Below are 14,897 nucleotides of genomic sequence, written 5' to 3'. Positions count from 1 at the left end.
CATAAAGGGTGTCCCCTGGTCCGTCAGAATCTCCTTTGGTATCCCCACCCGGGCAAACATACTCATGAGCTCTTTAGCTATTACCTTGGCCGACGTATGGCGCAATGGGACCGCCTCCGGATAGCGGGTGGCATAGTCTAACACTACCAGGATGTGTTGGTGACCTCGGGCTGACTTAATAATGGGGCCTACCAGATCCATGGCGATCCTTTCGAAGGGCACCTCTATAATGGGCATAGGTACCAGTGGACTGCGATACTGAAGGTTGGGGGCTAGTCAGCTGACACACTGGACAGGACTGACAGAACCTCCGGACTTCCTCATATATCCCAGGCCAATAGAACCGTTGTAGAATTCGCTCCAGCGTTTTCTTAACCCCCAGATGACCACCCAACACATGCGCATGCGCTAAATCCAAGACCATTCGCCGGTAAGGCTGGGGCACCACCAGTTGTTCCACTACCTCCTGCCTCACCTTGTCTACCCTATATAACAGGTCCTGGTTATAGGCCAGGTGAGGAAATACGGTATCGGCGCCGGGACGCTGGGCAACACCATTAACCACCGACACACCTTCTCTAGCCCGCAATAACGTCGAATCCTGGAGCTGTGCGGTCCCGAAGGTTTCTCGGGGTACCTCCAGATCCAGGATGGACGAACTTTCTACTGTCTCACCCGCCAATACTTCTAGGGGAAACCGGTCAGGGTTACACTCTACCTCCTCTACGGTGACCCCTACAGCTGGGGCCCCTGCCTCGGGGTCCTCGGGCTCGGGACCTGGACATTTTCCTTCCCCATAGGTAGGCAACCCGTTCCTCCACAAAGTCCAGAACAGGGGAAAGTCCCTCCCCAATATTGCGGCATAAGGGAGCCGTCTCCCCACCCCGACGACATGTGGTACCTCCTTTCCACACACTGCCAGGGTAACCTTAGTGGTGGGATACTCCCTGCGATCCCCATGTATACAGACAATGGTAAGGGTTCGCCTTTCTGGGAGTTTTTCCGTTACCAGCGACTCATGGACCAGAGTTACCAGGCTCCCAGAGTCCAGCAGGGCCTGCACGGAGTGTCCATTAACAACGACATCACACACCGGAGGGTTGTCCGCCGCCAGCAGGGGGTCAGCTATATACACCGGTTGGGCATAAAAAGAGGACCGGCGAGCGAACCCGCAGTCCATGGGTTCGGATGCCCTAGGGCAGTTGGATGCCACATGTCCCCAGTCCTGACAATGCCAACATCTGATCCTCGCAGCCTCCCTCCTCCCCAGGGTATTCCTCCCACGGACTGGAGATCCACTCCCCTCCTTATGTGGTGGGATCCCTTTTTCAGGATCCCGGGTCGGCAACGGGGGCTGACGTGACTTCGGTAGTACCGCTGAGTCCCGCACCAAATCCTGAGTGGCCATATACCTCTCCACCAGGCTAACCAGTTGTTCCAGGTGGCCTGGATCGCCTTGTCCCACCCAGCACTGTATGGCTCTCGGGAGGGTACGCACGAACCTGTCGACCACGACCCTTTCAACCATCTGAGAAGGGCTCAATATTTCAGGCTGAAGCCATTTTTTTACTAGGTGAAGTAAGTCATAGGCTTGTGACCGGGCGGGTCGGGACTCGGCAAACACCCACTGACACACCCTGTGCGCTCGCACATAGGTGTTTACCCCCAACCTGGCCAACACCTCAGCTTTTAGCCTCTCATAGTCCTTGGCCTCATCGCAGCTGAGGTCAAAATAGGCCTTTTGTGCGTCCCCCACCAGAAAAGGCGCCACCACCTCGGCCCACTGCTCCAACGGCAGCCTCTCTTGCTCCGCGGTTCTTTCGAATACCATCAGGAATGCCTCTATATCATCTCCCGGACCCATTTTCCTCAGGGCGGATCGGACTTTGTCCCTGGCGGTAGACCCAGTCGGGGTTGTCGCAGTTGAAACTCCTTGCAGGGATGTTCGCACCGACTCTTGCATGGCTACCAGCTGCTGCATTAGGAGATTGTTTGTTTGCTGCTGTGCACACATAGCCTCCTCATGTCTTTTTTGCTGTAGCTCATTACTTTCCCTCTGAGCCTGCAATGCCTGTTGCTGCTGTACATTACTCTGAATCAGGTGCTTAATGGCCTCCTCCATCTTGTCAGGAACCATAAAACTTGCAGGCCTGATATATGACATGCAGTCCAACACAACTTTTGCCTCAGGCCTGCCTCACTGCAGGAATGCCCGCTCCAAGCCACCAATTGTGGGGATGTGCTCGTGGTAGGCTACGGTAGCGGCGGCAGTATTGAGGCAATCACAGACAGTCTTTGTGATACACCGTGACTTTATTCACACCAAAGGCATAACAGGCAATGTGCAGACCACACAGGTGCATATCCACATAGTGCATAAAACAAAAGTCCTTCCATAGAAAATAAACAGCAGGTTTGAGTCACCTTGGTTTGGACAGACCACAGCAGTTCTGCAGGCTTGTAAGCTACCTGCCTTTGTCTCCCTTTGGCCAGAGCCCCTTCGGCTCGTAGCACCACAGGTCCCAGGCTGTCCTTCAATGTGTGCTGCGCCCAGACTCTCCTTCACCAGCACTCACTCTGTCTGTGTAAATCTCCAGCACAGCAAGACACACCCCACCCCCATCATCAGCAGGCTGGGTTCTTTAAAGGCCCAGCTCCACCAAAAACCTGGGCTGGCCGTGGGGAACAGGCACACCCCCACTCTTTACCTGTTCCCAGTAAGAACCGTCCCGGACACGCTGCGCCAGCAGCATTCGCCACTGTAACCGCAATGATCCGGTTCTTACTCCACCGAGGCCAGGACCTCTGGTGGCACGTATCGTCCGTCCATTATTATTCCGGGGACTCTCCTACAGTGTATATTCTTAACATTATATGTTTCCAATTACTCATTTTTTTTTATGACAGTTGTTCACTGTAACATCCATCTATATCCATCCACAGAACAAAGCTATAATTGAGCATTCGCCTCAGCACTGGGGACAAGGGAACTGCTGGTTCCCAGTCCCACCATTCAGCGCTTTGTTGTCGCACAGGTGGCGTGACCACATCACAACAAAGTGTCTGCGACATTCTACAGAAGAGGCCAGAAATACATTACCAGGGGAGGTTGTGGAACTGGGAAAAGGTAGGTATTATGCAGTGTGTGCACTGCATACATGGGGGCACAGAGTATGAGGCACAGTATGGGAGAACAGAGCATGAGGCACAGTAGCTGGGCGCAGAGCATGAGGCACAGTATGGGGGCACAGAGTATGAGGTAGAGTCTGGAGGCATAGAACATCAGGCACTGTATAAAGTGGCACAAAGCAAGAGGCACAGTATGGGGGGCACAGATTATGAGGTACAGTATGGGAGCACAGAGCATGACACAGAACGGGTGTGCAGAGCATGAAGGACAGTATGGAAGAACAGAGAATAAGGTACAGTATGAGGGCACAGAGAATGAGGCACAGAGCATGAGGCACAGTATGGGGGTACAGAGTATGAGGTGCAGCCTGGGGCACAGAACATGAGTTACTGTATAAAGGGGCACAGAGCAAGAGGCGCTATATATAAAAAAAAGAACAGAATATGAGACAGTATATACAGGGGGCACAGAGGATGTGGCACTATCTATAGAGGTACTTCCATTAGAGGTATTGAGTGTGGCATTTCAGGGGGTATAGTATGTGACATGACTGTATTCAGGGGCACCATGTATGTTCTTGTTATATTCAGGGCACAAGTTTCTGTTAGTATGTAGGGTGCAAATGTGTTGTTAAACGAGAAGCTGAAGACATATGGCCGGCAAACTCTACAGACACCTGGAGAAGTCATCAAGGTAGTCTGAACCGAATGGTGAATAACATCACCCATAAGTCACTAAGTTTAAATGTTTATTTTGCCATTGACTGTATCTGATCAGTGTAGTAGCCTCTAGTATAGTCTACAGAACAATGATCGGTGGTAGCATTCTCTTTTTTTAAGCAACTCCTAGGATACCTTTACAACTATTCAGGACATACTGGGAGCTGTAGTTTCACACTGTAGAAACTTATATGGCAGGGGCTAACCCGATAATGGAAATGGTATCTGTACTGATCTGTTTTTGAACATGTGCTGTATATATGTAATGAGCTTGGTTCTGGTGCTGTATTCATGTAATGAGCTTGGTTCTGGTGCTGTATCTATCTATGTAATGAGCTTGGTTCTGGTGCTGTATCCATGTAATGAGCTTAATTCTGGTGCTATATCTATCAATATAATGAGCTTCGTTCTGGTGCTGTATCTATGTAATGAGCTTGGTTGTGGTGCTTTATATTTGCAAAGAGCTTGGTTTAGGTGCTGTATCTATGTAATGAGCTTCGTTCTGGTGCTATATCTACAGTGGGATGTGAAAGTTTGGTCAACCTTGTTAATCGTCATGATTTTCCTGTATAAATCGTTGGTTGTCACGATAAAAAATGTCAGTTAAATATATCATATAGGAGACACACACAGTGAAATTAAGTTTATTGGATTTACAGAAAGTGTGCTATAATTGTTTAAACAAAATTAGGCAGGTGCATAAATTTGGGCACCACAAAAAATAAATGAAATCAATATTTAGTAGATCATCCTTTTGCAGAAATTACAGCCTCTAAACGCTTCCTGTAGGTTCCAATGAGAGTCTGGATTCTGGTTGAAGGTATTTTGGACCATTCCTCTTTACAAAACATCTTTAGTTCATTCAGGTTTGATAGCTTCCGAGCATGGACAGCTCTCTTTAGGTCACACCACAGATTTTTAATTATATTCAGGTCTGGGGACTGAGATGGCCATTCCAGAATGTTGTATTGTTCCTCTGCATAAATGCCTTTAGTGGATTTTGAGCAGTGTTTAGGGTCGTTGTCTTGTTGAAAGATCCAGCCCCGGCTCAGCTTCAGCTTTGTCACTGATTCCTGGACATTGGTCTCCAGAATCTGCTGATACTGAGTGGAATCCATGCGTCCCTCAACTTTGACAAGATTCCCAGTCCCTGCACTGGCCACACAGCCCCACAGCATGATGGAACCACCACCACATTTTACTGTAGGTAGCAGGTGTTTTTCTTGGAATGCTGTGTTCTTTTTCCTCCATGCATAACGCCCCTTGTTATGGCCAAATAACTCAATTTTAGTTTCATCAGTCCATAGCACCTTATTCCAAAATAAAGCTGGCTTGTCCAAATGTGCTTTAGCCCACCTCAAGCGGCACTTTTTGTGCTGTGGGTGGAGAAAAGGCTTCCTTTGCATCACTCTCGCATACAGCATCTCCTTGTGTAAAGTGCGCCGAATGGTTGACCGATGCACAGTGACTCCATCTGCAGCAAGATGATGTTGTAGGTCTTTGGTGCTGGTCTGTGGGTTGACTCTGACTGTTCTCACCATTCGTCGCTTCTGTCTATCTGAGATTTTTCTTGGTCTGCCACTTCGAGCCTTAACTTGAACTGAGCCTGTGGTCTTCCATTTCCTCAATATGTTCCTAACTGTGGAAACAGACAGCTGAAATCTCTGAGACCGCTTTCTGTATCCTTCCCCTAAACCATGATAGTGAACAATCTTTGTCTTCAGGTCATTTGAGAGTTCTTTTGAGACCCCCATGTTGCTACTATTCAGAGAAAATTAAAAGAGGAGGGAAACTTACAATTGACCCCCTTAAATACTCTTTCTCATAATTGGATTCACCTGTGTATGTAGGTCGGGGGTCACTGAGCTTACCAAGCCAATTTGAGTTCCAATAATTAGTTCTAAAGGTTTTGGAATCAATAAAATAACAACAGTGCCCAAATGTATGCACCTGCCTAATTTTCTTTAAACAATTATAGCCCACTTTCTGTAAATCCAATAAACTTCATTTCACTTCTCAAATATCACTGTGTGTGTCTCCTATATGATAGATTTAACTGACATTTTTTATCGTAACAACCAACGATTTATACAGGAAAATCATGACGATTAACAAGGTTGCCCAAACTTTCGCATCCCACTGTATGTCATGAGCTTGGTTGTGGTGTTTTATATTTGAAATGAGCTTGGTTCAGGTGCTGTACATACAGTATGCAATGAGCTGGTAAGGCACCACTACTGCTGTATATTAAAAAGCACACTGCATATGCACTGTATCCTCTCCATTTAGTGCTGTGGCACTTCAGAACATAGCTGAGCATATGTGGCTGCATATGTGCGGCATGCTCTACATTTACTCTGGGATACCCGTTCTTGAGAAAGGCCCAGAGGTGGTCCTGTATCTATCCTATTGATATGTTATGAATGTCTCGGATGGACACACCCCTTTAAGCATTAGTTATGCATTCCTTTCTCCATAAAATTAAGTTATATTTTAAATGCTAATTAAGTGCATTTAATTTCCCATAAAAGTTGAGGAGGTTTGTGTTTGTATGTGTGTGACAGGGGAAACCAAAAAACACTTGTCACCCAGGGCGCCATGTAACCTAAGGGTGGCCCTGGGCATACTACTGTCAAAATAAAAAACTAAAAAAATAAATAAATAAAAATAAAAATTCAATGAATATCAATCTTAGGCCTCATGCACACGGCCATTGTTTCGGTCCGCATCCGAGCCGCCATTTTGGCGGTTCGGATGCGGCCCCATTCACTTAATTGGGGCCGCAAAACATGCGGACAATATCACTATTTTTCTTTTGTTGTACATTATAGGGTGGTTCTTGTCACCTCATTTGGGACACAAAGTCTGTTTGTTATTTTTGGCAACTTATAGCAGTGCAGGTTTATAATTAAGGCCAACATTCCATACTGCTGGAATATATCCCCGTGTCAGGGCTATCCTAGGGTTATTAGGAGGCACGAGACACAGGATCGCCCCTATCGGGGGGGCTATTCCATTTGTAGGCAGGGCGGCAGAGATAGGGACATCAATAGGGACACTGCCCTACACCCTATACTATTGGTATGTCTACTATACCTACCTACAACCATATGAGATCAGAATATAACTTTTCTTTATTTTTTTGCTTTATTTGTTCTTTATTGTATATTATGGGTGAATTGGTTTATTATTAATGAATTAAAGGTTATGTTTTAGAATAGTGGTCTTTCAGTGAGCCATAGTGTGGAGGTGGCAGCAGCATCAGGAAGCCACAGAGTGGCAAGGTGATATAGTGTGGAGGTGGGTGGCAATTCTAATATCCGCTGAAGATGGTGGGTGAAGGAAGGAGCACTTGGCATCAGATGTGTGACGTCAGGCAGGTGGCAGCATCAGAATAGTAGCTGAGGCAGGTAGCCAGAGGAAACAGGTCTCTTTTGTCAAAGTGCTAGTGTGGCACCACGGATGATCTAGTCTGATGCATCAGGAATTGGTGGGTGAAAATCCTGGCTCATCCACGCCTGATTCATCTTGACAAAGGTCAGTCTCTCCACATTTCGGGTGGACAGGCGAGTTCTTCTTGGGGTAACTATGGCCCCCGCCACACTAAACATCCGCTCTGATGCCACACTACTAGCCGGTCAGGACAGCTTTTCCAGGGCAAACTTGGCCAGTGGTGGCCGCAAATGCAGTTTTGCTGCCCAATAGTCCAGCGGATCTTCAATGACGTCTGGCAGGGTACACTCCAAGTATGCCACCACCTGCTGATTCAGGTTCTGCTCTACGTCTAGCTACTGATGAGTAGATTCTTCACTATGTGGGTCAAGAAAGCTGCTCATCAGCAACTCTAGACTCAGGCTGCTGTTGATGGAGCTGGTACTGCTCCTGCTACCCCACCCCTTTCCAGCAGCCATGGCAGTGGAATGTGAGCGCAGAGGGCCCCCCCAGTAAGACCTGCGGGAGGATAGACGATGGATGGCGCAGACAGGCAGCGGCCAACTGACTGCATAGGATGTCTCTATAGTAGTTCAGTTTGTCCTCCCTCTCAGGGGGTGTAAAAAAAAGGCCCCAATTTTAAACCCGTTAGTGAGGGTCCAACAAAGCAGAGAGCCATAAGTCATTCCTCTGCCGAATGGTGACAGTTCGGCTGTCACTACCCAAGCAAGTGAACATGCATTGTGCCATGTGTGCAAGTGACTCGGAAGGACTCCCTGCCTCCATCTCCACTGCATACTGCCACGGTGTGTCTGAGTCCTCTGCCTTATCTTCCTCATTGCCCTGTAGCTCCTCTGGCTGCTCCTGCTCCTCCTGCGTCTCCTCTCCTGTCACCTGTGTAGAAAATCCACCCATTTCTCTACACATTGCTTGTGCTCCAATGTCCTCCTCCTCCTCCTCAAGATCAGCCCCTACAGGGCTCATGTGGCCGTGAGATCTAGGCGCCATGTCTCCAGTCCCCTGACCAGCCAGATTTAGCAGCATCTGTTCCAGGACATGAAGCAGTGGAATGACATTGTTCATCCCGTAGTCAAAGGGCCTAAGCAAATGGCAGGTGTCACGCATGAGCTGCCACTGGCTGACATCAAAGTTACACAGGGGAGTACTCCTGTCCACTTGGATCCTCAGGAAATCGTTTATGGAATTTCTCTGTTCATACATATGGAGGGTGGAATTCCAATGGGTGGAAAAGTCGCATATCAGCCTATGTTGGGGGATACTGTTCTGCCACTGCAGCTCGAGGAGGGTGTGCTTTGCGGTGTACGAGTGCCTGAAGTGCATGAAAAGTTTCCTGGCCATTTTTAGGATGTCTTTCAGATGAAGGGAGAAGTTTAAACACGTGTGCCATGCAGGGCGCATGGCTCAGCCCTCCTTGACGCAGCGCCGACACAATGTTTTTCCCGTTATCAGTCACCATGGTTCCGATTTTCAGTTGTTGCAGAGAAAGCTAGGATTCGATTTCTTGTTAAAGGACACGGAGCAGTTCCTCCCCTGTTTGACTCTGTTAAAAACTGCCACAGCACCGAGTAGGTGATTTTACCCCCAACACTACGCACTGACTGACTGCTACCGCCACTGCCTCCGTGAACCCCTGCACTGCTACTTCCCGGGCAGGTAGACTCCCGTGAAGCTGTTGCCTTATCCCGGGCACTTTTGGCTACTGACCTCCCACTGCACCGCTGAGCGGCAAATATATTTTATATTTTTCCGGTAATACATGTTACAAAAGGCTTTACAACAAATAACTGCACCGCTGAGCGGCAAATATATTTTATATTTTTCCACTAATACACATCACAAAAGGCTTTACAACAAATAACTGCAACGTTGAGTGGAAAATATATTTTACTTTTGCCACTAATACACGACAAAACGGGCGGTAATTTTAGCACTTCACCACACAACGGCTAATAAGCCCTTTTTTTTCCTATTAATACATGCTAATAAATGCTTTAGAACATATAACTGCACGTCACAAGGGCAAATAAAATGTAGAAATATTGCCTTGTAATAAACCCTGTTAAGGCCTGCATCAATCAGAATTTGCACCCTATAAACAAGAACGGTTTGCTGGAATTACAGAGCTGTATAATGGCAATTTGGATCCCCAGTCAGTGCAGCAAGGTGTAATAGGATTGCTCCTATTACCTAGGCTGTAACCTCCCCTACTGAACCCGTTTCAACATAAAAGCTGTGGAATGATTCCTCCCTATCCTTTCCCTACACCTTGAATAATCTTTTCCTGGATTTGTAAATCGTTTTTTTAAGCACAAAGACGTTTTTTCTAACACTGTCCCTAGCGCCTGCTGACGTCTCATCCTGCACTAAGTACACTGGTAAATGACAGAACCTAAGATGGCTGAAGCTCTTTATAGGGCTGTGACATCACAGGGTTGGCTGCTGATTTGCTGCATGTATGGCATTATGAGTGATCCGCCCTTCCCAGAGTTCCTTGCTCCATGTCCCCACACGTGCAGCAGCCATTTCAGAAACAAAATGTGATTCGTTACCACAAAGCGTGAGGAAATTCGGCTTCAGTGCAAAACAAATTTTTCCTGAAATTCGGATTGTATTCCACTTAGTCAACTTCGATTCGCTCATGTTTAGTTATTTGTATACACAATAAAGCGTTATTATATTTTATGGGTACTCTTTTGGGCTCGGTTCTTCTTTGTAGGTTGTTTGCAGTTTTTGAGCTGTTCCTTGGCTACCATAATAAATACGGTTAGTGCTCAAGCACAGTGTACTGTACACCTGTGATTTAGGTGTTATTAGATCTTGGCCTGTTCATTTTTGTCTATTCCTACAAAATTGACCCTAGTATGATATGTGTGTTTTAGGGATGAGTGCCTATATGGAAGCCACCCAGTGAGTCACCCCAGCCACACAACTAACCCTAATCCCTGTGAGAAAAGTGTATTACAAATATTTGTCATGGCCATGCCTAACCAGTTTTATTTGTAGTATCCTCCATAACTTCTTTAAACATTTTATGTATATTTTTTGCACTAAATGCTTGTATATTACTACAAAAGTGAAGCAAAGTGCAGTCTATTTTCAAAAGTATATAAAGGAAGATATGGGCGCAAGGAGGTAGCATTTGACATCTGGTTGAGGAACAACCTCACGCCTCTGGCCTGCAGGCTGGTGGAGTAAAGAGTAACAGGAGTTGACATATATGTTCTCCAGTGGGAATAGAACCTGCACTTTACACGTTATGAGAGCATCAAGCTTGACAGGCTGTGGGGAATCTTCAGCAAGGTCAGCTGCAGCTACATTTTGTCTGCATGCTTATTTTTTATCAACCAGAATAATCTGGTTCTGACGTCTGGTTCAGATAGAATGGGCACTAAATAAGAAATAGTCGGAAAATGTGTCATGTGTGAAATTTAATAGTGATTGATAGTTTCCTTAAACAAGTTACAAATAGGTCTGTCTGAAGTGAACGTAACGTATTACAATGATGCCCCTGTATTAGATTACTTTCCGTAGAATTTTACACTCCGCTCTGAAGCTAGCACGATACAGTGACGTGAAATAAATAGTTATACATATAGTCAATCTGAATTAGACTCATAGACTCCTGCCATGAATTGGATGTGTAGCTCCAGGCTAAAGTCTATGTAGTAGATGTTCAAGATGGCATTTAAAAAAAAAAGAAAAATATTTAATAAGTTGATGTTTCTGTTTGCTTGCAATATTTCTATTCATTTCATGTGTCAGATGTTCTTCTAGAATGTTAGATATTTTGTCAATTATTGATAATGATATTATATCATTAAGCAATTATTTTGACAATTGGGCATATTTATTAACCTTGTCTAAAACATAGACATTGTAAATAGGGATGAGCGAACTCGAACTGTATAGTTCGGGTTCGTACCGAATTTTGGGGTGTCCGTGACACGGACCCGAACCCGGACATTTTCGTAAAAGTCCGGGTTCGGGTTCGGTGTTCGTCGCTTTCTTCGCGCTTTTGTGACGCTTTCTTGGCGCTTTTTGAAAGGCTGCAAAGCAGCCAATCAACAAGCGTCATACTACTTGCCCCAAGAGGCCATCACAGCCATGCCTACTATTGGCATGGCTGTGATTGGCCAGAGCACCATGTGACCCAGCCTCTATTTAAGCTGGAGTCACATAGCGCCGCCCGTCACTCTGCTCTGATTAGCGTAGGGAGAGGTTGCGGCTGCGACAGTAGGGCGAGATTAGGCAGATTAACTCCTCCAAAGGACTTGATTAACTGATCGATCTGCAGCTGTGGATCATTGAGCTGCTGATCCTCAATTGCTCACTGTTTTTAGGCTGCCCAGACCGTTTGTCAGTCACATTTTTCTGGGGTGATCGGCGGCCATTTTGTGTCTTGTGGTGCGCCAGCACAAGCTGCGACCAAGTGCATTTAACCCTCAATGGTGTGGTTGTTTTTTGGCTAAAGCCTACATCAGGGTGAAGCTGTCACACCAAGTGCATTTAACCAGCAATAGTCTGTTCATTTTTTGGCCATATACAAAATCAGGGGCAAGCTGCGCCTGTCACCAAGTGCATTTAACCCTCAATGGTGTGGTTGTTTTTTGGCTAAAGCCTACATCAGGGTGAAGCTGTCACACCAAGTGCATTTAACCAGCAATAGTCTGTTCATTTTTTGGCCATATACTAAATCAGGGGCAAGCTGCGCCTGTCACCAAGTGCATTTAACCCTCAATGGTGTGGTTGTTTTTTGGCTAAAGCCTACATCAGGGTGAAGCTGTCACACCAAGTGCATTTAACCAGCAATAGTCTGTTTATTTTTTGGCCATATCCCAGTCTAATTCTGTCACTAAATCCATACCGGTCACCCAGCGCCTAAATACTAGGCCTCAAATTTATATCCCGCTAAATCTGTCCTTAGTGCTGTAGCTGGGCGAGTTATTTAGTGTCCGTTCAAGCACATTTCTTGTTCTGGGTTGAAATACAATTCCCAATTTAGCAATTTCATAATTTAGTGGTTTCTGCTATATCAGAGCTATTTGAAATCTATCCCTAAAAGGGTATATAATATTCAAGGTGCACATTGGGTCATTCAGAATAACTTCACACACACCCGCTACTGTGTATTTCCAAGTCTAATTCTGGCACTAAACCCATACCTGTCACCCAGCGCCTAAATACTAGGCCTCAAATTTATATCCAGCTAAATCTGTCCCTAGTGCTGTAGCTGGGCGAGTTATTTAGTGTCCGTTCAAGCACATTTCTTGTTCTGGGTTGAAATACAATTCCCAATTTAGCAATTTCATAATTTAGTGGTTTCTGCTATATCAGAGCTATTTGAAATCTATCCCTAAAAGGGTATATAATATTCAAGGTGCACATTGGGTCATTCAGAATAACTTCACACACACCCGCTACTGTGTATTTCCAAGTCTAATTCTGGCACTAAACCCATACCTGTCACCCAGCGCCTAAATACTAGGCCTCAAATTTATATCCCGCTAAATCTGTCCCTAGTGCTGTAGCTGGGCGAGTTATTTAGTGTCCGTTCAAGCACATTTCTTGTTCTGGGTTGAAATACAATTCCCAATTTAGCAATTTCATAATTTAGTGGTTTCTGCTATATCAGAGCTATTTGAAATCTATCCCTAAAAGGGTATATAATATTCAAGGTGCACATTGGGTCATTCAGAATAACTTCACACACACCCGCTACTGTGTATTTCCAAGTCTAATTCTGGCACTAAACCCATACCTGTCACCCAGCGCCTAAATACTAGGCCTCAAATTTATATCCCGCTAAATCTGTCCCTAGTGCTGTAGCTGGGCGAGTTATTTAGTGTCCGTTCAAGCACATTTCTTGTTCTGGGTTGAAATACAATTCCCAATTTAGCAATTTCATAATTTAGTGGTTTCTGCTATATCAGAGCTATTTGAAATCTATCCATAAAAGGGTATATAATATTCAAGGTGCACATTGGGTCATTCAGAATAACTTCACACACACCCGCTACTGTGTATTTCCAAGTCTAATTCTGGCACTAAACCCATACCTGTCACCCAGCGCCTAAATACTAGGCCTCAAATTTATATCCAGCTAAATCTGTCCCTAGTGCTGTAGCTGGGCGAGTTATTTAGTGTCCGTTCAAGCACATTTCTTGTTCTGGGTTGAAATACAATTCCCAATTTAGCAATTTCATAATTTAGTGGTTTCTGCTATATCAGAGCTATTTGAAATCTATCCCTAAAAGGGTATATAATATTCAAGGTGCACATTGGGTCATTCAGAATAACTTCACACACACCCGCTACTGTGTATTTCCAAGTCTAATTATGGCACTAAACCCATACCTGTCACCCAGCGCCTAAATACTAGGCCTCAAATTTATATCCCGCTAAATCTGTCCTTAGTGCTGTAGCTGGGCGAGTTATTTAGTGTCCGTTCAAGCACATTTCTTGTTCTGGGTTGAAATACAATTCCCAATTTAGCAATTTCATAATTTAGTGGTTTCTGCTATATCAGAGCTATTTGAAATCTATCCCTAAAAGGGTATATAATATTCAAGGTGCACATTGGGTCATTCAGAATAACTTCACAGACACCCGCTACTGTGTATTTCCAAGTCTAATTCTGGCACTAAACCCATACCTGTCACCCAGCGCCTAAATACTAGGCCTCAAATTTATATCCCGCTAAATCTGTCCCTAGTGCTGTAGCTGGGCGAGTTATTTAGTGTCCGTTCAAGCACATTTCTTGTTCTGGGTTGAAATACAATTCCCAATTTAGCAATTTCATAATTTAGTGGTTTCTGCTATATCAGAGCTATTTGAAATCTATCCCTAAAAGGGTATATAATATTCAAGGTGCACATTGGGTCATTCAGAATAACTTCACACACACCCGCTACTGTGTATTTCCAAGTCTAATTCTGGCACTAAACCCATACCTGTCACCCAGCGCCTAAATACTAGGCCTCAAATTTATATCCCGCTAAATCTGTCCTTAGTGCTGTAGCTGGGCGAGTTATTTAGTGTCCGTTCAAGCACATTTCTTGTTCTGGGTTGAAATACAATTCCCAATTTAGCAATTTCATAATTTAGTGGTTTCTGCTATATCAGAGCTATTTGAAATCTATCCCTAAAAGGGTATATAATATTCAAGGTGCACATTGGGTCATTCAGAATAACTTCACACACACCCGCTACTGTGTATTTCCAAGTCTAATTCTGGCACTAAACCCATACCTGTCACCCAGCGCCTAAATACTAGGCCTCAAATTTATATCCCGCTAAATCTGTCCCTAGTGCTGTAGCTGGGCGAGTTATTTAGTGTCCGTTCAAGCACATTTCTTGTTCTGGGTTGAAATACAATTCCCAATTTAGCAATTTCATAATTTAGTGGTTTCTGCTATATCAGAGCTATTTGAAATCTATCCCTAAAAGGGTATATAATATTCAAGGTGCACATAGGGTCATTCAGAATAACTTCACACACCCGCTACTGTGCATTTCCAAATCTAATTCTGTCACTAAACCCATACCTGTCACCCAGCGCCTAAATACTAGGCCTCAAATTTATATCCCGCTAAATC

Source organism: Bufo gargarizans, chromosome 5 (genome assembly GCF_014858855.1).
Source record: "Bufo gargarizans isolate SCDJY-AF-19 chromosome 5, ASM1485885v1, whole genome shotgun sequence".
Lineage (NCBI taxonomy): Eukaryota > Metazoa > Chordata > Amphibia > Anura > Bufonidae > Bufo > Bufo gargarizans.
Note: the sequence above shows the minus strand (reverse complement) of the source record.